Consider the following 24756-nt stretch of genomic DNA (forward strand, 5'->3'; position numbering starts at 1 on the left):
GGTCCCAGAAAACTAGGAGGCTTCTCACAAGATTTTATCGTCATTCGACCTTTAGGTATTATTAGGTTAGAACCCGATTCATGCCGTTTTAGGGGACCGGAATGGGACTATGCCCTATGGGCAGAGAGGTTGAGCGGTGCATCCCTCTCGTTTCCCATTCTCTTTGAACCAAGTGTGGCATGGGTTTGCTTCGGCTTGGGTATCTCTACATAAAGTAGGATGTCCAAAACCCGATGCTAGAATGCTATTAGGAGACCTTGACAACTAGGAACCCGAATTTCAGATCGATCCTAGTGGGTTCGGCCGTGAACGTTCTATTGCGAGGCAGACTCGAGAAACCCTAGGCAACAAAACTCGGAACATTCCATGGGAGTGTCGAGCAGCAACGCTTAGATTCGTTTCTCGATAGACCGCTAAAAGCATGCCTAGATAGTTGATGGGCGAGCACCTCACAAAGCCCATGGTGCAACAAGCACTATAAGCACTTGGCATGTTTTGTTGTAAGGAGTTGGTGAATGCCCTTGTTGATCAATCACAAAAGATAATGCAAAGGTTGTGTCAGAGTTCGCTTTATTTCCCTTGGGCTTCCTTCTATTGCACCTCCTCTACAATGCCCTCCAACTTTGTAATGTTTTGAATCTAGCTCTGTTAAGAGAGCTTCCCTATAAAAAATATATATTCAATCATCTCCTTGTGGCAAGCATGTATGAGAAAGATAAAAAATACAAAGGGCCAAATGACCAAGCCACACAATACATGTACCTTTGATCACTCTCAATCCACTAACTTGATAAGTTTTCTATCTTGGTCAATCAAAATAGTCTTACATTTCATATATCATTGAGAGGAATACCCTATTACAATATGAGTATAACAAACAATAGAGCCTACAATTTTGAAATAACAATTCGTATTAGAATTTACATGGTAGATATTCATTCTAAGCCTCAATACCCAAAGCACGACCAACAAAATTGTAAGTCAAAATGTTGAGAAGAGCAGATCATATGTACCATGATATCAACTACTAATGGCTCTCATTCTCTTTGCAATTGGAGAGGTGTATACACATTCAACATCCTTAGTTGTGAAGAACACATAGTACATGTCCACTATACATTGAACATCCTTAGTTGTGAAGAACACATAGTACATGTCCATTATGTGAACAACACATAATACATGTAGATGATGAAACGTGACAAGAACAATAAGCACAATGGAGTAGCACTCTAACTATCTATTTTTGTAGTGATTTGTGCATATACTTAGATATGGACCTACAATAATCCAAGGCCAACCTTGCCACAAGGAAGTTATTGATCGTGAATTATTGGACTTTTTCTCCCTTGGATTAGATGTGCCCTCAAAGCAATTTCAAAGAATAATGCCTAAAACCTTCAATTTTAGAAATGCTTCTGCAAGTCTTATAATTGTTACAACATGATCTAACGAATTACAAAATGTCAACAAGTTAGTAATTACAATTTTCCCTCCACATAAGAAGTTCCTATTTCTATGGAAATGGTTTACATTGAGTTGCTATTTGTATGGAAAATAATAACAATGTAGATCTCCAATCCTTGACAATATAATTAATAATAAAATAGGTTTTTACTATCCTTTGTATGTATTCTCACTTTAGCAGTGTAGAGCAAATCATTTCAAGCCATTAATGATTACCCAATCACAAAGAACATGAAGTAGATATCTACAATTCATTCTTTGTTATTCTCACTAATCATATCAATCATTCTAAATGGAGAGTTTCTAAAATTAGCATGTAGCCTACTTTCATTTACTACAATCTTTCTACGAAAAGAGATTAAGTTTTAGGTACCCACCACTTTTGCAAATTATTCATTCTATTCGTATAAAAGGAGAACGTAATACAATTTGAAGATAGACCATGTTGGAGGTATGTAACTATTAACTAGCTATCCTTTTGATCTAGGAGTAGCAAAGGTATGGCATCCCCTCTACATTAGTCAGCTGTGACTGATAATTTAAGTGAGATTCCTGGACCCTTGGACCAAGGTGTTGGGTGCCTTCTCATGCTTTGCCATTTGGTTGGTAAGTGGAGTCTTTCAAGGAACACATCCTAAGGAAGTAGTGAAATTGTGATGAGAGACATAGAGAGGTCATCACATATAAGCTAGTGGAACAAGGTACCCTCTTCCACTTAGAATTTATCAAAGTATATCAAAAATGAATTAAAAGAAATGGCCATCCATGGCCTCAAGTAATCGGGTGGGAGTTCAATTCCTTGCAATGCTAGATATGCACATGTTTTTGTAATGTGTGGCATGGACAAGCCGGTCGTCTTCTCCCTCTTTTGGGACAACTTTTTGAATAGCTTTGTGTAGGACACATCACCACATGCTCTTGTAGACCAAAGTTGTTCAAATGACTATGAAACCAACCTTAGCTAGCTTTGACAATTTCCTATTAGAATTTAACTTAGAAAAAATTTAGCATGTAAACAATCAAAATGTTTCTAAGTGTATGTTCAAATTGCAGGTTTAGATTGTGTAGAGTCAAACATCAATGGGCTCATAACTCAATGGTTGGTATAGGGGTTGACTTTCATGGGTGTGTGAATTTGAAACCTTGAGAGGACCATTGATGGTATTTATTAAAAGATAACTTCACTTTTCGAAAAAAGAGTCTAACAAGATATGTGGACATTCCTTAATCATATTTTTCTTGAACCCTAAATCATAGGGACCTCTCCAACCTTTGCTTCCATGTTACTAGAAAAACCTCTACTATTCTCTTTGGACATAGTGCATATCATGTGAAGGGCCAACAATACTCAAACATTCTCTTTTTACATTGTGCAAATTAGTAGCCCTAATAATATCACATATTGGTGCTTATATATTTAAAGGTAGCATTCCATATTAATGAGATCAATTGTACTACAAGATTTCTACTATGAGGTTGTGCATAACATATATCTCCAATATCTCATTGTACCATGGAATCCCTTACTAGTGCTATTGCACTTCAGCTTTTCTACAATTCTATAGTTTGTTGCTCCATTATATGTTTTGTAAATGTGAAAGTAGAATGATTGCATTACACATAAAATCATGCAATAACGAACTTAGCTTTAACATCAATTTCTTAACCAACTATTATAAGTTGGATTTCTTGTGCACCAAGCCTCAAAAAGATATCGTGGCATCCATAAGCCTAGGGATTGGTGTTCCTTTATTACCCATTCTAATATGCTTCTTGCCAAAAAGTAATTGACTCTTGAAAGCTTGGTATATGAGTTATCTAAGTTCACTTATCTTGTCCTTTCACATCCTTTAAACTTAGATCCTCAAACTTTGGAGCCTCTTTTTACTTGTTTGATATACCCTAAATAGCTATGGCTATTAGAAGCATCATGTAACTAAATTTTGCCTAATTAACTACTAATAATAATCTTGCATTAGAAGATAGAGAACAAGAATTTGCATTTTCTTAGACACAAAGCCCATGTAATATTAAATATGTATGTGTGCTAGTTAGTTACACTCACTTTGTGAGTCTACTATCATGAGCAATTTAAGATTTTCTTTTACTGTGTAGAGAAAAAAGTTTAGTGGGGATTCCTAGTACACATGTTTGGGATCCTTGCAAAGCAACTCATTAGCCCAATCATGCAAGAAGTTGTTTGCCTACATAACATTCCAAGTTTCCATAGTATCTAAATGATTTCATGAAACAAAAACCACCAATATGTAAGAGTAACTAAACCAATTGATGAGAGAATAAGATGCACAAATACATGTGAATCAATGTTGACTAGCTTACCATAAGAAAGATCAATAGAATACATGTGAATCAATGTTGACTAGCTTACCATAAGAAAGATCAATAAAATACATGTGAATTTATTCCCCATATCTAAACATGATGACCAGAGAGGACAAACACAATGAAAACACTCAACAATACCATAGATCAAACTAAAATGGACTAATGAGATCCCTTATAAAAAATCTCATCTACCTACTAGTAGCAATTCTTGGGCATAGCAATCACAATAGATAATGCAAGAGGGAAAGGTTGGGATATATTTTTCTTTCTTTCCCTTGAGGTACCTTCTATTACACCTCCTCTACAACCTCTTCCAACCCTATAATGTTTTGAATCTATAGCTCCACTAAGAGAGCTTGGCATATTCAATAATCTCCTTGTGGCAAGCAGGAATGAGAAATATAAAAAGTACAAAGGGCTAGATAACCAACCTGCACAATACATGCATCTCTAAGCACTTAGTCCATAATCAATCTCTCAATCCACTAATTTGATAAGTTATTTATCATTTCCAATCAAAATAGTTTTATATTTCATATATCAATCTAGAGGAATACTCTACTACAATATGACTATAACAAATAATAGAGCCTACAACTTTGAATGAGCAATTCATAATGGAATTTCCAAGGTTGCTATTCATTCTAAGCCTCAATAGCCAAAGCATGAGTAGAAAAATTGTAAGTCAAAATGTTGAGAAGAACAAATCATATATATCATTATGTCAACTACTAATGATTGTCATTCTCTTTGAAATTGCAAAGTTGTATATACATTGAACATCCTTAGTTGTGAAGAACACATAATTTAGTACATGTCCATGATGTAATATAATACGAACATAAGCTCAATGGAGTAGCACTCAAACTATATATTGTTGTATTTATGCACCTAGACATGGACCTACAACAGTCCAAGGCCAATGCTACCACAGGGAAGTTATCAATCATGAGTTATTGGACTATTTCTACCTTGGATTAGATGTGTCCCCCGAAGGGATTTCAAAGAATAATTCCTACAACCTTCAATTTCAAAAATACTTCTACAAGTCATGTTGTTATAGGATGACCTAATGAATTATAACATGTCGGTACTTTAGTAATTACAAACTTCCTTGCATATATGGAGTTGCTATTTCTACAAAAAATAGTTTTCCCTCCATATTTAGAGTTGCTACTTTTATGGAAAACAATAAGAATGTAGATCTCCAATCCTTGACAATATAATTAATAATAGAAGACTGTTTTAGCATCCAACGTATGTCTTCTCACTTTAGGGCCTACATCTCTACTACTATAGAGTTATTCACTACAAGCCATTAATGATTATCCAATTATGAATGACATGAAGTAAATATTCGTTCTTTTTTATTCACTGATCATATCAATCATTCTAAATAGAGACTATCCAAATGAGCATATAGCATAATTTCATTTATTGAAATATTTATATGAAAGGAGATCGGAGGACTATAGGTACCCACCATTTTTGCAAATTATACATTCCATATATATATAAAGGGATAAAGAAATTCGATTTGAAGATACATCATGTTAAAGGCCTACAACTTTAAACTAGTTATCCTTTTGATCTAAGAGTAGGAAAAAGAATCTTACAACCTACTCTTCTAGTTAGACTTTATCAAAGTAGATCACAGAACTTGAATTCAAAAATTAAGAGAAAGGGCCACCCATAGCCTCAAGCAAACACCAACCAAACATAATGGGTACAGAAGCTCTACAAGTAAGAGACCATATTTTGGCCAACTACTTTGTAGACTGCTTTCATTTACTAAAATCTTTTTATGGAAAGATATTAGGCTATAGGTACCCATGAGTTTTGCAAATTATTCATTATATTCGTATCTAAGGAAAATGAAATATAATTTACAAATAGAACATGTTGGAAGCATGCAACTTTTTGCCTAGCTATCCTTTTGATTTGGGAGTAGGAGATACAATCCTACGCCCTAACATCTTCCACTTAGACTTTATCAAAGTACATAATAGAAATTGAATTAAAAAATGAATCAAGCAAAAGGCCCAATATCCAAGATCTTTGGAGGTGAGGCAGCCTTGCAAGTTCCATCTCTTGATTCTTCAATATCAAACATCAAGCTCTACAAAGAATGTGAATCGTAAGTGCAACCTTTTTGCCCTCTTTCTCAAACCCCAAAGCTCCTTGGTAAGATCTTATTTTCTATCTCCGTTGATGGCATCCCCACTTTACTCCAATGGTTGTCAACTATTTCGCATGGCCCTTCTCTTCCACTTAATTTACTATAGCCCCATTTCATTGCATGCAAATGTTTTCAAGCATTATTTTATGCTAAACCCTTTGCATCAACTTACCATCAGACCTAAGAATCCTAACTCCCTTAGCACTTGAAACAATTACCTTTTGAATTTTCTTTTAATGCTACCCTAGGCTAGGTCAGTTGGAATTTTTTGCCACACACCATACCCATGTTTGGCCTATGGCTACACTAGGCATAGGTGTATCTTTTGCATACATCTTGCATAAGTATAGCCGTTGGGCCTTTATTCAACTTGATAATATTCTCTCTAAGGGATATTGAGTCATCAAATCCTTTGAAATCCTATAATATCGTGTAATATATCAAATATTCTTCATAGATTTTTTTTTTCTCTCTCAGCGGCGGGTTGTGCTGGAGGGGAGTGAGGATTTAGTAAGGACAGCAAGCTCCTCGTTGGAGCTTGCGTATCCGCAATGTCCATGCAGGGCGACACAAGGGGGGGAGGAATTCCTTCCCTCTCCCTATAAAAACCCCCTCCAACCAAGGGGGAGGAAGGAGGAAAGAAGGAGGGACGACGCTGCAGACTCGACAAGGAGGAGCCGAGGTGAGGAGGAAGAGGCAGACGAAGAGGAACTTCGCTGAGGGAGCCTCCGCCCACAGCCGTCGCAGCGCTGCCGGCCATCGCATCGAGGCATCGAAACCCCCCTGCCACGTGAAGCAGAGAAGCTTCTTAGTGGAAGCTTCTTAAGGGGGGGCTAATTAAGCCCCCTTTCACCCCCTTGTATTCCCTTTTAATATTTCCCCCCCGGGGTTTCTAAATCCCCCTAAGCCCTCTTCATCCCCCTTATGTTCCCTTCGCCCATTGTGTTGCCCTTCGTCTTTTCCCCCCTGGGTTTTAAAACCCCTAAAGTCCTTTTCACTCCTGTGTCCAAAGTTTTCCCAAGTCCTCTTCTTACACCTTCTGGAACCACACCCACACACCCTTTTTCCCGTGTATATACCCTATAGGGCCTTTTCTTTAGGCTTTGTAAACCTTTTCCCCCAAAAGAAACTAAGACCTTAAAGGTCTTATTATCCCTCCTCGTGGCTAGACCCTTAACTGTTCCTTGCCTTTCCAAAATACCCGTGGGACTTTATTTTTCCCCTACTCGAAAAGGAGAAGAAGAGTATTGACGTGCAAGGGAGCGACGGTGGAATTCTGAAAAGGAGTGTAAAGCTACTTTCACGTTCGAAGGACTACAACTACGATGCCGCCTAAGAAAGTCCAAGGAGTAGTTGTGGGAGGGTCATCTCCCGGTATCCATGTGGATAGATATCTCACCCCAAACCCAAGTTTTTCCTTCTTAATTTTAATCAGTTTTAATTCAATCGTGCAAGATGAATTGTTAGGGATAAGATATATTTTGTCCTAGTTATTTACGATGAAGGAATTTAGTTTAATTGAACATGCAAAATAAATAAAGTATAAACATAGTTTTCCTTCAAATAGCATTATGCATTGAAACGAATTATGAGCAAGATTATTTACCCACTAAAGTAGTGTACTTCAGTTAAGCCTAGAAGGTATAAAATCGCATCTTGCACTATTAACCCCTATTCTTTTTACAACGAATCATCATGGAAGGTACGAATCATGAAAGGTTTCTTACGATGCTTAAACTCTAGGAAGTTATCATTGCTAACTGCATAACTTAGCAAGGGAAAGATTGCTTATTTGGCATGAGTTTTGTTTGCAAGGAAAAAGGGAGATTAATTGAATTTACCTAACCTCAAATCAATAAAGTTTAGGACTGAAAAATCAATTGACAAATCGTGCGGAGGTGATCTCGATATTACCTTCTAAAAGTTAACAAAATTAATATAAACTTAGAAATACCTATGCTGCGAAATATTCATTGGGAATGAATTAAAATCCAAGAAACGTTTATACCTTAAATACTTGCCCACATTTCCTGATTGTAGGGTCAGTAAATCGTAAACGTAAAAGAACTAGGGTTTGTCCCTGAGTTTCTTAAAGAAAATAATAAAAGCTAGGAAACCCTAGGTCTGACAAACGTCAACTTAAAGAAACTGAAACGAATTGTTTCGTAACTCCATTATCGCATAGTACGATGCAGGACTTGTGCGGCAAGTACGAAGTCATATGGTCTTGTGATTGATTCACAAGAAGAAAGGCTAAATTCCCGCAACAAGGATGGCGGATCCTTACGCAAGTTATCTTGCAAAAGGATGTATACTTTGATATCCTTCCAAGTAAGGAAGGTTAAAAACCGGAAATTGAAGTATCCAATGAACTTTAGGGTTTGACCAAGTTGGATTAATAGGGTATGCCCTAACCCAGAATATAAGGGATCTTGCCAAGTTGCAAGACACCTCGGATCGAGTGCTGGATGCATTCGAAAGAAAAGACTCCTTCCTTAGCAGTTTGCCAACAACAAAATCGATCAATGGAAATGTTTGTGCTTGCTAGAGATTTTAGAGCACTGTTTGACTTGTTTGACCAATGAATTACAAAATAAATAAGTATCTATACTTCAGGTTGAAGGCCTGAAGGGAGTGGTAGCTTCAATTACCCCCGACTGCCTGCCTGACCCTAACCAAGGGGATTGTTGACCGTGCCGAGAACATGGACCGAACCCGCCGCGAGAGGTCTCTCCGTTGAGCGCTACTTGGAGCAGGAGGACGCTTGGGTGCCAGGGGGGCTCTGGCCGTAAATCCCTCACCTTCCGGGTCCTGCACAAGAGGCTAACATGACTCGAGATTGGATCTCGAGGCCCGCATACTAATCTACGGGCGGAAACTTGGAATAGTGATCCCTATGGATTGCTGGATAGCCTTCGGGTGGATTATGGACAAGCCTACAGGCAGAACTCCTTGTATTTCAAAGATAAATATGATGATATGTTAATAAAGAACTTATCTGATATTGTTTTTCTATGTCACGTGATAAGATTACGTGAAGGAACCAGTGCTTAACGGATTAATTAAAGAAGCTGATTGTTACATGTCCAACTAATGTATTAGATAATTACATAACTAAAACAAACCGAGGAAAGTGCAAAGGATTGGCCATGGGTCCGTCCTACGGTTGGGTGGTCCCGATTGGCCGGGAACTTTTCTCAAATCTCGAAGAACAACGGGATGATTGTCAAAGGACACGAACAACAAAAGCGTTGACCTAGAGTAATGTCTTACCCGATTTATGCTGTTTTAGGGGAACGGAATGGGACTATGCCTTATGGCAGAGAGGTTGACTTTGCATCCCTCTCGTTTCCCATTCTCCTTGAACCAAGTGCAACGTGAATCCTCTTCGGACCTTGCGTTTCTGCGTAAAGTAGTTCGCTTGGGTCCGACGCTAGTTGCTGTTAGGAAATGACCAATCAAGAAAACCCTAATTCCGGTTGATCCTAAGTGGGAACGGCCAGAATACTTCCGCTACGTGGCAGACGACGCAGAAAGCCCTAGATCGCAAATCCCGTAACATTCCATGGGAGTGCCTGGCGGAGCTTTCTAGACATCCTTTTCGATGGACTGCTAAAACGTGTCCTGGATGATACTAGTAGACACGTTACATATCGCATGTCATTGGATAGATCTCAAGGAATGCAATCTAATTTTCCAAGGTCCTGTCAGAAGAGCGGATCTAGAGCATGGCTATGGTGGCTTGAAGAGATAGAGTGAACTCATGAAGACATAGAGTTGAAGACAGAATGTCACACAAGTGAATTAGGTTCCAAGATTGAGATTTGGACTCATAAACACAATCCTGTGTGGTTGGACAATGACAGACTCTCAACTGAAAGGACAAAAGTGCCATCATCTTTCATTACTCATCTTGCAAGTACAATGCTTTATAGTAGTTGGGTTGTTCCATCTCCTCACTGTGCATATGGGATTCAGGACATCTCTTCCTAGAGCATACACCATTTGTCATTTCTCAACACTCCTCACTGTGCATATGGGATTCAGGACATCTCTTTCTAGAGCATACACCATTTGTCATTTCTCAACACTCCCCCTCAAATGATGAGTTCCTACACTTGTTGGCTTTTGTCCCATCTCTCCCCCCCCCCCCCCCCCCCCCCCACATGATAACATGGCCTGGGAGACTAGCTCATAGGCAACCTAGTTAAGCTAAATCTTGAAACTTTACATCTTTGTTAAGGATTTTGTTTTACAAGGCAAATCCAATAAGGGAAACAAAAAATCCACTATGGGAAAGATAATTTCTTCAAAACAATCTGTCAAAGTTGTTGTTGATGGGTAGAAGCATCTTCTTCTTCTTCTTTTCTTTCATTCATGAACTGATTCTAGTGGTTACCATTCTGCATCTGTTGTGCTCTTTTATGGTGGAAAATTTTACTAGCTATATGGCCAATCTTACCACAATAATGACATGTCATCGGATTGGTCCAGTAGCTCCTTTGGTGTATAAGAGATTTTCTCTAGATGATGGGACACCATCTTTTGCATTCTTGTTCTTCTATTTATTCTCTTCATCAAGAAGAGAGTGCTCAATATCTTTTAGCGAGAGACTTGGAACATTACTTAGGGTGGACACAAGATTCTCGTATGGATCCTTATTTACACTTGCAAGCAGTCCAGCTATTGCTTCATCTTCATCAATATTCTTCTTAAGAGTTGAAAGCTGGGTTTTTAGGCTCTTGAACTTGTTAATGTGTATGGTCATGGAAGTATTGTCTTTTATATCTAGTTTATAAAACTACATAAGTAATTTTACCTTTGAATTCTTTGCTTGGGTACCAAACATCCTGTCAAGTTCCTCCCAAGCTATTCTAGCATCTCTAATGCCAAATATATGATGTAGCATATCATCACTTAGTCCCCAGGCAATGATGCCTAGAGCCTTGTTGTTCATCTTTTTCCACTCCTTTGTCTTGAGCTGGTCTTCTTCAATGAACCTGTCTTCATCATCTTCCCTCTTACTATCTACATCATCCTCAAATAGGTCCCACAAGTTCTTTCACATAAGGTGATACATGGTGTTCTCCTTCCATGCATGAAAGCCTTCTCCATTGAATTTGGCTATTTGCTCAAGTTCAAATATTTTGAAGGAGGTCTTACCACGAGTGTACTCGGGCAGTGTCTATCATTTTAAAATGATATTGAAGCTTACAAGAGATTTAATCGATTGGGCATTCCACATTAAAATTCTTTGTGTTTGCCATTGCAAGACTGAAGTAAAACCAACATTTGAATTGTTCTTGGATGTGTCAAGAAACATGGGTGTTAAGAAGCACTAGGTTAGTAACAAGAGATACTAGCTTGATTTCAGGTTTGATGTTGCTTGATTTCAGGTGGTCTGCTTGACTTTAGGTGAGTTGCTCCAAATCTTCTTCTTGAAGGTTTATACTTGCTGGAGACTTTAGTGCTTGTAGCTCAGTGATTAAAACCACTATTGATAGCTTCAGTGAGAGGAACCAATGATAAATGTCAAGATTTTGAGGTTTTGGCTACGGAATCTTTAGGGTTTCTGATAGACCTAACTGGTTTTGGATCATAGTAGCCTATAGAGGTAACCAATTGGTGAGTCCTTTGATGGGGAGTAAGCTCATTACCCCAACTTTCATTTCCCTATGCTCGTAGAGGGAGTCGCAGCCTGTGCAGGCAGCAGCAATAGTACGATCAGAGGAGGTGCAGTTCTAGATAGCGAGCATAAATTTCCACAATGTCGTCTTGTAGAGGGGCTAACGTTGAGCTGTGATGTAATATACAGAGAAGCACCCTGAGGTGTAGATGATATGTCTAGAAGGAACCTTTGTTAGATATTTCCTAGTTTGGGAGATCTAGAGGCTCCAAGGTAGGTAGGTACTATTGGCTATGGCTGCCATAAACTGTCAAGTGAAGATAGAGATGACAAATGAGGTCATAAGCTAGCATTGAGTTGGACTAAAGTTGAAAAGGCTTGAGAGAACAATGAGAAGGCAGAGATTGAGCTAGGCCATGTTCAGCTGAGCTTTGATACCATGTCAGAAGAGTGGATCTAGAGCATGTCTATGGTGGCTTGAAGAGATAGAGTGAACTCATGAAGACATAGAGTTGAAGACAGAATGTCACACAAGTGAATTAGGTTCCACAATTGAGACTTGGACTCATAAACATAGTCTTGTGTGGTTGGACAATGACTCAGACTCTCAACTGAAAGGACAAAAGTACCATAATCTTTCATTACTCATCTTGCAAGTACAATGCTTTGTAGTAGTCGGGTTGTTCCACTCTCCTCATTGTGCATATGGGATTCAGGACATCTCTTCCTAGAGCACACATCATTTGTCATTTCTCAACAGGTCTAACAAACTTGTAGTCTATATGCCAATTTATGTTCAATAATATAAAGGTACAACAAATTTCTAGTCTATATGCTAAGTTATGTTTCATAAATTAATCTTATCTTGAAGACCTTAGTGGGTTCACCATATGTAAATGCTAACTATCACATGTGTTTAGGGCTAAATTTAAAATCCCCTTATCTATGAAATTTATCATTAATAAAACACACCCATTTCCTATTCATTATGTGAAAACCCCTATTAAATGATACCCTTTTGTAGGTCTATAAAATGGATTTTTAAAATTCATTTTATTAAACAAATGTGATAGACTTGTATATTTATGAGTGGAACCGCAACTTAAAAACTAATGTTACAATATTTTTTAAAGTCACTTTCTCTTTCTTGATTGTTATTAGAGGTTGAAGGTCTTCAAAGAAACTCGTAGACTTATGGATTATCAATACTATTGGTCTTGTTAGTATTCCAACAAAAATATTATGTATTGTGTGCTTCTATAAGTTTGTTAGCTTACATGTGTTGAGATGTTGAGCTCCATATGAGCTGGCATCCACTTTACACCTTGGTGGCTTGGTAGGACTTTATACACTTGTATGTTAGATGATCAACTTGGAGGATATGTTGGTGATTCTATAGCTAGGCTACATCCATATAGTCTGCTCTTAGTTATGGCACATTCATTGAGCCACCTCATTTATCCTTAGTGGGTTCACACTTAGTGATTGTGTGTACATATATTTTAGTACTTTTCTATTACTCTTCTACATGTTGTAGACTAAGTCCTTTTTTGTGTGGAAAAAGAAGAAAGAAGGGTTGAAAGCATACTATAGTGTACCCACTTAGTAGTGGTTTTGGCAAAGAAAATTAAGGATACTAGACATACTTATAGTATTAAAAATGGTGGCAAAAAGAATTTTAGAACTCATACAAAATTACTAGAAGTCTAGATTTTGTATATGCATGGTAGTTTATGTCATCTCCCTCCCCGCCACCTTCATGCTCTAGTGTTACTACTATATACTCCACATTCACACTCTACTCATCCTAACCATACTATTGCTACTCTCATGAGCAATGCTGTCAAGTATATGGAGTGCTTATTGATTCAAGAATTTCAAGAAACCAAACTATGGCTACCTCACGTAGCCAATATGTACTCTCCAATCGAATGTATTAACCTTACCAGTTGTGATCCACTCCATGATTCAAGGGATATACTCAAGAAAGCTCCTCCATGCTCCACCTACCATGCTTGTTGCGAAGAGAAGAAGAAGAGAAGAAGAAGAGAAGAGAAGCAAGAGCTTCTCCAAGAAGGTGGTCCTTCACTCCCACTTACACTCTTCCTCTCTCTCAATCCCTCTCTCACACAACAAGATAGACACGAGCAAGAAGAGAGCCACAAGTCTGCACACTCTAAGAAATAGATTATCCCTTCAATTTCCAATTTTTATACATAGGGTTTAGATTTTGGGCTCGTACTTAAGTTGGTTGGCTCATGTCTGTTTATGCATACATATTAGATTATACCAACCATCAATGAAAGTGAATGAAAGCTAGTGCCTGCAACTTGTCCAAGCTATGGGTTTTTCTACCTGATGAAAAATACTACAACTTGCATGGGCGCTATGCTCGGCTTTCAAAATAATATTAAAATTGATTGTATGATTCCAAGCTTTATTTGAAAAGTTATATACATTGTGTCCTTTGCTTGATTTGCACTTCTATTTGATTTTTTCTCCTTTGTGTGTCTTTGCCAATTTGCTTTGCTCTATTACTACTGCCTTCCATCCTATGATTAAGATAATCCCCCTCCTAGACGAGTGCCAATCCCATGGCACTCTTTGTCAGAGGTAGTATTCTTTAGCTTGCACTAGAGACAAAGAATATCAAGGACAATTATGGGATCATTGCAAGGAGAGTCATTGGTCTCACTGGAGCTTGATTTGGATGTTGAAGTTGTTAGAAGGCCTTTGTGAGATCTCCTAGTCGGTGTTGAGAGTGGAAAAAGATTGAATTTTTGACTGATTTTTGTTGTTTTTGAGGTCTGAATGATTGATTTTTGATGGATTTAGAGTGATGTATGGTTGTTAATGGAAGTATTTGAGAGTGTTTTAGATGATATTGATTATGTTTTGGAAGTTCATGATGATTCTCAGTGGAGATATGTGGTTCTGTGATGTTCTGATAGCTTCTATTTGGTTCTGTATAGCTTCTGTTTTGTTCTGATTGTCTTCTGTAGTATGAAGCATGGATTGATGGTTGATGAAGATTGAGATCTTTTGAAAGATTATTGAATAGTTTTTGATAGTTTGGAATGGTTTGAGTATGAGTTATGAGGTTCTGATGACCTTCTATGAACCTCTGTAGACCCTCTGTAGAGCCTCTGTCTCTGTACTGTAACTGTACTGTAATTGTTCTGGTGCTATACTGTAACTGTTCTGTAGACCTTCTGTAAGGGTTCTGTAGAATGTATGTGTGACTTTGGAAAAGTTTTCTAACCTTTGGAAAGGATGAATCTAAGTTCAAAAGAGCTAAAACAAATGGAAGAAGCAGCTGCTGAAGATTGAAGAGAAGACTAAGTGACAGTGACAATAGTGAGCTGTGAAAAGACACTGTAGTGGCTCTGGTGACTCTTCATATCAGACATACCTCTTGGGAGGTGCATCCATGACCTAAGAAGGATTATTGAGAGTTATTATGAGAGTATTGTAGTAAGGAGATGATGTACTATTGATAGAGAGAGAGAGAGAGAGAGAGAGCCAGAGATAGCCAATTCTATCAAAACAATGTAACTGTATGTGAGAGATTGAGAGAGAGAACTATGAAGACATTGAAGATGAATACTATGTGATTGATTTCCATTCAAAGATGATGTATTCCTTTGTGTTCTTTGTTATATTGAATAATTTTATGAAGATGTTGAAGATTATGGTTGATTCTATCAAATCTGTGGGAGAAATCTACTATGATGCTACGTGAAGAATTGTTGTTTTCTTTGTTTTGATGATTAAAAGAATGAAATAAAAGCTTGTTGATGTTACAAGATAGATTTTCTTGCAAGAGATTTCCTTTTTCCTTGGTGTTCCTCTTGGGGCTCCATGTTTTTGGTGCGCAACCGGGGAATCTTGCCATCAACAAGCATAAGAAGAGGCTGAAAATGAAGGAAATGGCAGTCAGCCCCTGTAAAGGCCAATGCCACTGATAGCCAACAGAAGGTACAAGAGCCTGCTTTCAATTTGGTAGAGTTGAAAGTTGCTGTTATTACGTGCACCAAGAAGAAGGAACTAGTGGTTCAGAATGAAAATGACTCTCCTGCTAAGACTGTGAAGTTCAACCTGCCAACAGAGGGATAGAGCAGTACAGAAACGAACAGAACAGTACAGTACAGAGCACTATAGTGCCACATAGAGTTACAGAGACAGGACCAGAGGCCCAAGAGATAGATGATACAGAAGCACTTCCAGAAACAGAAGAAGTGCCGATGCTGCAATTGTTAGAAGAAAAAGAAAAGATGAAAATGGGTGTAGCCCCATTCCCCAGCCGGTTGGAAAGGCCTCTGGATCCTATCAAAGATTATGACTTGGTCAAAGACCTAGACACTTTTAAACCAAACCTAACATTCCGGTAGTTACTGATGTTGTCAAAGAAATTCAAAAGCATCTTGACAAGAAGGCGTGGACTAAGGATCGCTCCTTCAACAGCGACCACCAAGACCAATAAGGCCTCGGAGCCTGTAAAGGAAGTCGATGCGGCTAATGCCTTCCTAGATCCCGGAACCCTTGAGATTAGTGTATGGATAGAAGGATGCTTCATTTCAGATGCATTGATTGATGGAGGCTCATCAGTAAACATAATGACGGATGTCACAATGAAGGACTTAGGGTTGCAAGGAATTCAACCTACACAGTGGCTTATCAGATTGGCAGACCAAAGTAGAGTCAAACTGTTGGGCATCCTCCCATACGTAAAAACAACCCTTGCAGGAAGAGACTATTGGCTGACATATCTGGTGGTCAAACCAAATTCTTATGGGACCTCATACCCTCTGCTGTTGGGAAGACCTTGGCTTTTTGAAGCAAGAGCCAGAAGGATTGGTTCAAAGGAACCCTAACCCTAGGCAGAGGACCCAACAAAGCAGTGTTAAAGCTGTATGGATCGCAAAAAGGCAATGGATCCACATCCATCGAAGTCATAACTGACTCCTCCAACGAGGTAACAAATGGTACATCAGGAGATGAAGAGGCTGTTAAGTAGATCTTTCCTAAGAAAACAAAGGCACAGTCCCTAACAGTGGGCACTGTAAGCCAACTGCCAAGGGATGTAAAATCCTTGTCCATGGGAGAATACCTCCTGCCTCAACTGGAATCAACTTCTGAAATCACCTCTGACAGTGAAATAGAAGCATGGATGTACTGTTCTCCCTGTTACATGATGATCCCAGAGACAGAGCAGAGACGGTACAGAGGCAGAGCAGATACAGAGCGGCTACAGAGCAGAGACAGAGTGGATATAGAGACAGTTACAGAGACAGTAACAAATACAGAGCCAGAGCCAGACCTAGAAGCAAAGTCAGAAGCTGTGACAGAAGCAGAAGCGCATGCAGAGGCAGAAGATTTGTTCTTCTTCTACATAGCCTCTACAAAAGCAGAGACAGAGCTTCCAGAGAAAGAGGATAAAAATGATGAGGAAGAAAATGAAGCAGGTTATGAAAGTGCAGATGATGAATTTTCTCTGATAGAGGATGATCTTGTTGGGGGTCCCTACAGAGACCTCGGAGATCGAATATCTCAGGGTACTAGATGGAATGACTATGGTTCCATTTGGGTTGATCAATGGACCACAAAGTATGCAGAATCTGTATAAGCAATGGATTAAAAGCATAAAAATTAAGTTCACCAGTGGCTCCTGTCACCCTGACTGTTCAGTCCAAAGAAAAGTTGATGATGATGCCCCCTGCCAACAGAAGCTCGAGCCATCAGAGTCCCGACCTCTAGCAGGTCCATGCTACGTGACATTCCTGGATGCATCTTCTGAAGATGAATCCCTAAGTCCAGAAGAAATTACCACTCACACCGAAGCAAACAAAGCTCTGATACCTGAGAGTGGAGTTTTGATGCCGAGAAGTGCTTAAAAATAGCTAAAAATTAAGAATATCAAGGGAAAAATATTCAATGTCGAAGGCGGCGGCTTCAGCTGGGACGATTTTAAGCATCAAGTGCTTTAAAGGCGCCCAAGCGACACTTGTTGATTTTTGATAATTTTTCAGACTACCGTGCGGGTTGTCAAGAGTTGCTAACCAATGCAGGATGTCAAGCCGGACGCGTAGAAATTTACAGCACTCGATTTGGACACCGGACGGGGAAATGGCCAACAAATGGTCAAGATATGAAAAGGTGGACATTGGAGAAGACCAAAAGGGGTGCCCTTTGGGACATTTTAACCCCCCCTTCAAATTTTTGATCAAGAAGCATGAAAAAATGTGGAGAGAGAATGGAGGAAGAGGGCGCCATCTTCACGCCATTTTTTTGGCGCCTCCATGGATGGAGATGGAGATGGCATGCTGTGAGTACCCCATACAACCGATCTTGGGGCTGATCTTCTCCTTCTTGGCCGATCTTATCGCCTGTCTTCGCCCGTCCAATGGCGGGCTGTAGAGAGAGAGAGAAAAAATCAGTCTTTCTCTCTCCTCTCTCTCTCTCCTCTAAGGGCAGATTCATGTGATGAAGAAGAAGAAGAAGAATGGATGATGGATGCTTGTCCAATGAAGATCGGATTGCTCCGTGGTTCAAGAGGAAGGAAGATTGCTGATTGTGGACAGTCATGAGCATTAATGGTGGCTGGAAATCAGTCCCGAGATAGGATAAATAGAAAACCGCAACCCGCAAAGAACGGTAATCTCATTTTTACAAAGGAAATTAATGTTTTATGCAATTTGCTTCATGAATATTTGTTCCCATGGGATGATTATGCATTATAATGTTGTTTGCTATGATTTTGATCAGTTTATGCTCAGAAAATCATAAGTGTTGTGACTGAAATTAATGGTGTAAAACCTGTAAAACACACGAAATATAGAGAAATTGGGTGTTTTTGATATATAAATGGAAAATGTAATAAGACACACCAACTAAATTTGTGTTTTTTCTACAAATTAACCTAAGGGCCACAACCCACAACTCATTTTGTATTTTTATTCATTTAATATTGCAAAAAATACAAAAAATTAGAAAAATAGGTAAAAATAGGGGAATAATAGATTTTGAGTGCTGAAAATTAAGGAAAAATAAGAACCGTGTTTGTGAATATATGGGGGGTTTGAATTATGAGGTTTAGCCTTAGTTCAGTCCTACCTTTATGTTTTAGTGAGTTTTTATGGCTTTTTATACAATAAAAACATGAAAAATATTACCCTAAACCTATGCATCATGCACAATCTAAACGGTAAGGGGGTAGAGAGAATGAGAGTGGTGTTTAAGTGCTGAGAGAAAGAAAATGCTGATTGGTTTTATTTATGCATATCATATAGATCGATCGTTAATTTAAATTAAGAACCTAGTAGCACGAGGGTTTCTCGGTGCTAGGTTCATGCAACGCCGCATACGAGCGATAGTCAAAATCATTGAAAGAGATGTTTTCCACATGTGCACAAATGTTGATTTTCTTAATTGTTTGAGCACGTTGACATTCACAATTTGCATGAAGCATAAAATGATAAAAGGTATCAGGCAATACCTCCTGGATGCATAGCACTTGTATTCTCTAGATCGTGACCAACGTTGAGTGAGTAAGGTTGTCCCAAGCTGTAGGCTAGGCATTGGGTCCTAGGGGAAAGAAAGTGAGGAAAATGGTACATTCCTGGATACGATCAATTGGTACCTTGAGTGGAAATATGTGCAATATTGTGTTTTATGTTTAGCGACGCATCGAGGGGCCAATCCCCAAGATGTAGGAGAGTCGCAGTGAGTTAGCCGCAGTCAGCCGTGGGAGGACCTCCTATGTTTGTACTTCATGCTATTTGGCAATGTGCTGGGACTCCCTCTGAGGAGTGTTAATTGGGTTAGAGTTGGACTACGAGACGTGATACAAATGCAAGATGATTAGGAAGGCAATATATGATGTATGTGTCATCAACGCTCCTAGCCACGAGGCCGTGGAGTTGTTGCGCATGATAGAGGTCCGGCTAGTGCATGAGCCAGTGCCGGCCTGTTTTAGGTCCCATCAATACCCTTCCAGCAATCTAAACAGACAAAGGAGTCATCTATTCAGAAGGAGGACACTGGTTCTAGTGGGACATCAGATGAGGATACTACTCTCTTGAAAGAGTCAGACCTCTATCCAAAAGCAATCCATGGGACATTTATCCGTGAAGTGGAAGGTGAAAGACAAGTAACGTTCCTGGATACTGAAGGTACCGAACGTCACCTGAAAGTGGGTCTCAATCTTCTAGAAGAAGAACTGGTGGTCCTGCGAGACCTACTCAAAGAGAACTTAGATGTGTTTGCTTGGTCCTACAAAGACCTAAAGGGGATTGATCCCACAGTTTGCCAACATCACATTGATCTAGAGCCTGATGCCAAACCTATAAGGCAAAGACAAAGGCATATGAATCCTAATTATTCCGCTCTGGTGAAGGCCGAATTATTGAAACTTCTTGAAGTAGAGTTCATCTATCCCGTGGCTAACAGTGAATGGGTTTCACCCATTGTGGTAGTACCCAAGAAGAACGGGAAAGTTCGAATATGTGTCGACTTAATTCGAAAGCTCAATTCGAAGACGAAGAAGGATCATTTCCCTATCCCTTTTACAGACCAACTGTTGGACATAGTGGCATGCCATGAGCTGTATTCCCTCTTGGATGGATTCAGTGGATATAACCAAGTTCAAATTGCAGAAGAGGACCAGTCCAAAACAACCTTCACCACAGAATGGGGGACCTATGCCTACAGAGTGATGCTATTCGGGATCTGTAATGCTCCTGCCACCTTCCAACGAGTAATGATGGCTGCTTTCCAGAATCATTTGCATGGTTTCATTGAGGTATACCTTGATGACTTTTGTGTCTATAGTTTGATCCATGAGCATTTGGGACACCTAGAGCAATGTTTTGACAAATGCCGAGAGTATGGGATTTCTCTCAACGCCAACAAATGTGACTTTGGTGTCTCCTCAGGAGTTCTGTTGGGGCATATTTTCTCTGCACAAGGGATCGCAATAGACCCGGCAAAGATTGAAAAGATTGCCGCCTTAACAGCACCAACAAACCTCAAGCAATTGAGAGGATTTCTTGGCCATGTGGGCTATTACAGAAGATTTATTGCGCATTTTGCAACCAAGGCAACCCCTCTGCACAAGCTCCTAAGGAAACAAGCTGATTTCCTTTGGATGGATGACTGTGAAGAAGCCTTTAATACCCTAAAACAGTGCTTGATCCAAGCACCTATTTTACAACCTCTTGATTGGATGAAGGAGTTCCATGTGCACACCGATGCATCAGTTGAAGGGCTAGGTGTTGTCCTATGTCAAAAGGGCCCCTCCAAGTTAGATCAACCGATATATTACGCAAGCCAAAAGGTCACTGATAGGGAATGGAACTATACAGTGACAGAGCTTGAGTGCTTGGCAATGGTGTTTGCACTGGAGAAGTTTCGATGCTATCTACTGTCAACGCATTTCAAGTTCTATGTGGATCATGAAGCCCTGTCCTTTCTGATGAACAAAGCAGATATTAAAGGACAACTGATGAGATGGTTGCTCCTATTCCAGGAGTTCGACTTTGAAGTGGTCACTAAGCTTGGCCATTCCCATGTCCTAGCCGATCATCTATCAGAGATCCCTCAAACAAAAAAAGAGGAATAGGATGATCCAGACCTTCCTAATGCTTCTTTGTTTCTAGTTGAAATAGTTACTCCCTGGTATGTAGACATAGCTAATCTTCTAGCAACTCAATAGTATCCTCTTGGCATCTCAAGCCGTGAGAAGAAGAAGCTTCTGTTAGAATCAGCCCCCTACACTTTGTTAGGCGGTGCACTGTACAAGAAAGGCAAATATGAAGTGCTGCGAAGATGTGTTGCAGGAGATGAAATCGACATAGTTTTGAAAGCATGCCATGACGAACCATGTGGTGGACACTTCGCAGGAGAAGCGACAGCCAGGAAGGCTCTGTTAGCAGGATACTAGTGGACGACCCTCCACAAGGATGCATATGATTATTGTAAGAGATGTGATGCTTAACAGCAAATGGGGAAACCCACCAAAACAAGTGTCATGCCACTGCAACCCATTCTCCCCCTAAAGCCGTTTGAGAAGTGGGGGATTGATTTTGTGGGTCCCATTGATCTACCCACCAGACAGAAGAAAAACAGATACATCCTAGTATGTACGGATTATGTCACAAAATGGTGTGAAGCTAAAGCTCTGAAGCGGGATGATGGTAATAGCGTCACCCTGTTCATGTACGAGAATATTATCACCCGTTTTGGTTGTCCCCTCGAGCTGGTAAGTGATAGAGGTACTCATTTCCTTAACAAAATCATGGAGGAGCTGACGGAGCTGTATAAGATCCGCTATCGTAAGTCCACTCCTTAACAAAATCATGGAGGAGCTGACGGAACTGTATAAGATCTGCCATCGTAAGTCCACTCCTTATTACCCTAGAGCCAATGGCCAAGTTGAAGTCACCAATCGTATCCTTTGCTCGATTCTGACAAGAACGATTGCCGCACATCGTCGCGACTGGGACGATCGACTTACAGAGTCCCTCTGGGCGTATAGAACCTCCCATAAGGCAGCAATAGGATAGACCCCTTTCCAGCTAGTGTATGGTACAGAAGCTGTCTTCCTTGTTGAGCTGGAATTACCCTCTTTGCGAGTGGCAGTTAAAGAATGCTTGGGAGATAATGAGTTACTGCAACGCCGTCTCTTGCACTTGGAATGCTTGGATGAGATACGGCAGATGGCCTTACAGTGCATGGAAACCACTCAAGTGCGACGCAAGGCTTATCATGACAGTTTCATCAAGCACAAGGAGTTCAAAGAAGGTGATCTTGTCCTAGCCTATGATTCGAGATTTGGCAAGTTTCCTAGCAAGCTTTAACAATGGTGGATGGGCCCATACAAGGTACTGGCCGTCAATCCTAACAACTCTGTTCAGGTGCAGACCGTTGATGCCTCTGATGATCCTTTCCTGATCAATGGCTACGTTTGAAGAAGTATTTCCCTCCTGGGGATCTTGACAATCGCAGTCGACCTACCCTTTCCCTTTTGGGCGTCACACTGTCCTTCTTGTCGTGCTTTTGATAGCCCTTATGATTCTCCTCATAAGGCGGTCTTGTTCTGCTACCCCCTTGCAGAACCATCTCAACCTGACATTGTTCTCTTCTCGTCTGATCCAACAACGGTGGTGACGTTGGTCCTGATATATGTTATTTCTACCATTCCCTTTATTAAGAAAAAAAAACACAAGAAAAAAAGAAAAAAAAGAAAAAAAGAAAAAAAAAGAAAAAAAAGTGAAAAGAAAAAGCAAAAAAAAAAAAAAAACTGTTATGGGAGAAAAGGAAGAAATTCCATGTCATAACAGGCCTTGTTCCAAGAAAAGGTGGAAACACCCTTGGGCGAGAAGCTGACTGTGGAAAAGGTGGTAACACCCCGTAGTTCAGGATAGTTGATTCACCAGCAGAATCTTTCTAGCAAGTAATTTGAAGCCACCTCCCTTGGTGCACTGTCTCTGCAATATCAATCCGTCTGCCCTTCTTAACAGACGACTCTTCTTACAAGTCATTGAAGTATGAGATTTGTAGGCTACCTCCCTGGGTACGCCTCGTCCTCAAGATCCTTATGTCAACAACAACTGACGTAATCTTCATCAACAACACCTGGAGTGATGTGAGCTTTCATCCTAACAGGATGGGGATGTGAATATGGGTTGCCCTCTGTATCTATCAACGGAGAGTGAGACAGAGGGTGGGGTGAGTGACCAGTCTTTTCCTTTAAATCAAATGAGAGGTGAGATGTGTGAACAGAGTATTGCACGCATGGGATGGGCCTCTCAATGCACAATGCACGATCTGTTTCATGTGCACTGCACCATAAGGCTCCCTGGCCTTCCTTCTTGCACTGTATGCCGACACAGGGCGGGATGCACAATTGCACCATCAAATGCGCACAAGGCATACCGCCTCTGCACAAGTGACGGTGAGGATTACATCAATGGGTTTCAGGAAAGGGCTACCCTCTGTATCTTTCAACAGAGCGTGAGAGAGAGGGTGGGCTGAGTGTGACTGGAGTTTCTTCAATCAATTATCAAGAGGTGAGGATTGAGGGACGTTACGACCTTTCGAGTTAGGTATGTTCCCGTTTCCCTATGCACCCACGGGCTGGTTTTTTGCCATTAGCAAATGACACATCATTCTATTCTATACACTGCACTTCAGGGCTCCCTGGCCTTTCTCCTTGCACCTATGCCATACGGGTTGGGCGCACTAATACACCATCAATTGTGCACCCTGGCATACTCCCTCAGCATCATTCCTTTGTTGATTCCTAAACCGGGTGTGAGCTCTGGGATTTCATCCTTATTTCCTCGAGTGATATTAGTAATGGGGCAAGTGCCTGCTCTTTCAATCCCTTTGAGTGATCGTGAGTTGAGTGCAATATCCCTCATTATCGACAAAGTTCCTGTGATTCCTTCAACCAGCTATCTCCCTAGGTGCTGCCGCTTGATCCCTGCCACGAAGGACGAAGAATGTGTGCTGTGAAGACACCTTGTTACCTCCTGCAAAACCGACACAACGACAGTAGACGCAACCTCGATAGTCGACATTCCTTCTCGGCAATATGGGCCAAGTTTTTCTAACCCTACGCCTTCTATTTCTCAGTACCGGTCATGTTTTAAATGTGGGGACGTTATGGTTGGTTTGATGTGAGGTACCAAGTCCTTGAAGTTTGGTTTACCCTTCCTGCTAAGGTCTTAAGTGTGGGGACGCGTCTCTGCCCGCGTCCATGTTGCATACCCCCATGCATACACCCTGTTCTAATCATGCATCTATGCCATGACTTTATTTTACCCTGATGGGGTCCCTTCCCCACCTTTGCGTTCTATTTCACCCTATCCTAAGTGTTGTTCCTTGACAGTTTGCCCTTATTCTTAGTTTTACGCTTCTTTCATACGAACGGACCTTACATTCACCGAAAACTCAATCTAACCTTACAAGCCTGTTCGTCCCTTTGAACTGCCTATTTTTCCTTTTTACCGACCCCTGTTCCGACAGACGGTTTTCAAGTTATTAATTTTTGAAGCGATTCCTGTAAAATGGGACAGTTTCCCATGTGAATGCATCTTTATTACTTCGAAACCCTGATCTGATGAGTTAGGCCTGT

Source organism: Lygodium microphyllum, chromosome 19 (assembly GCF_053477565.2).
Source record: "Lygodium microphyllum isolate KBCC chromosome 19, Lygodium_microphyllum_v1.1.10, whole genome shotgun sequence".
NCBI lineage: Eukaryota > Viridiplantae > Streptophyta > Polypodiopsida > Schizaeales > Lygodiaceae > Lygodium > Lygodium microphyllum.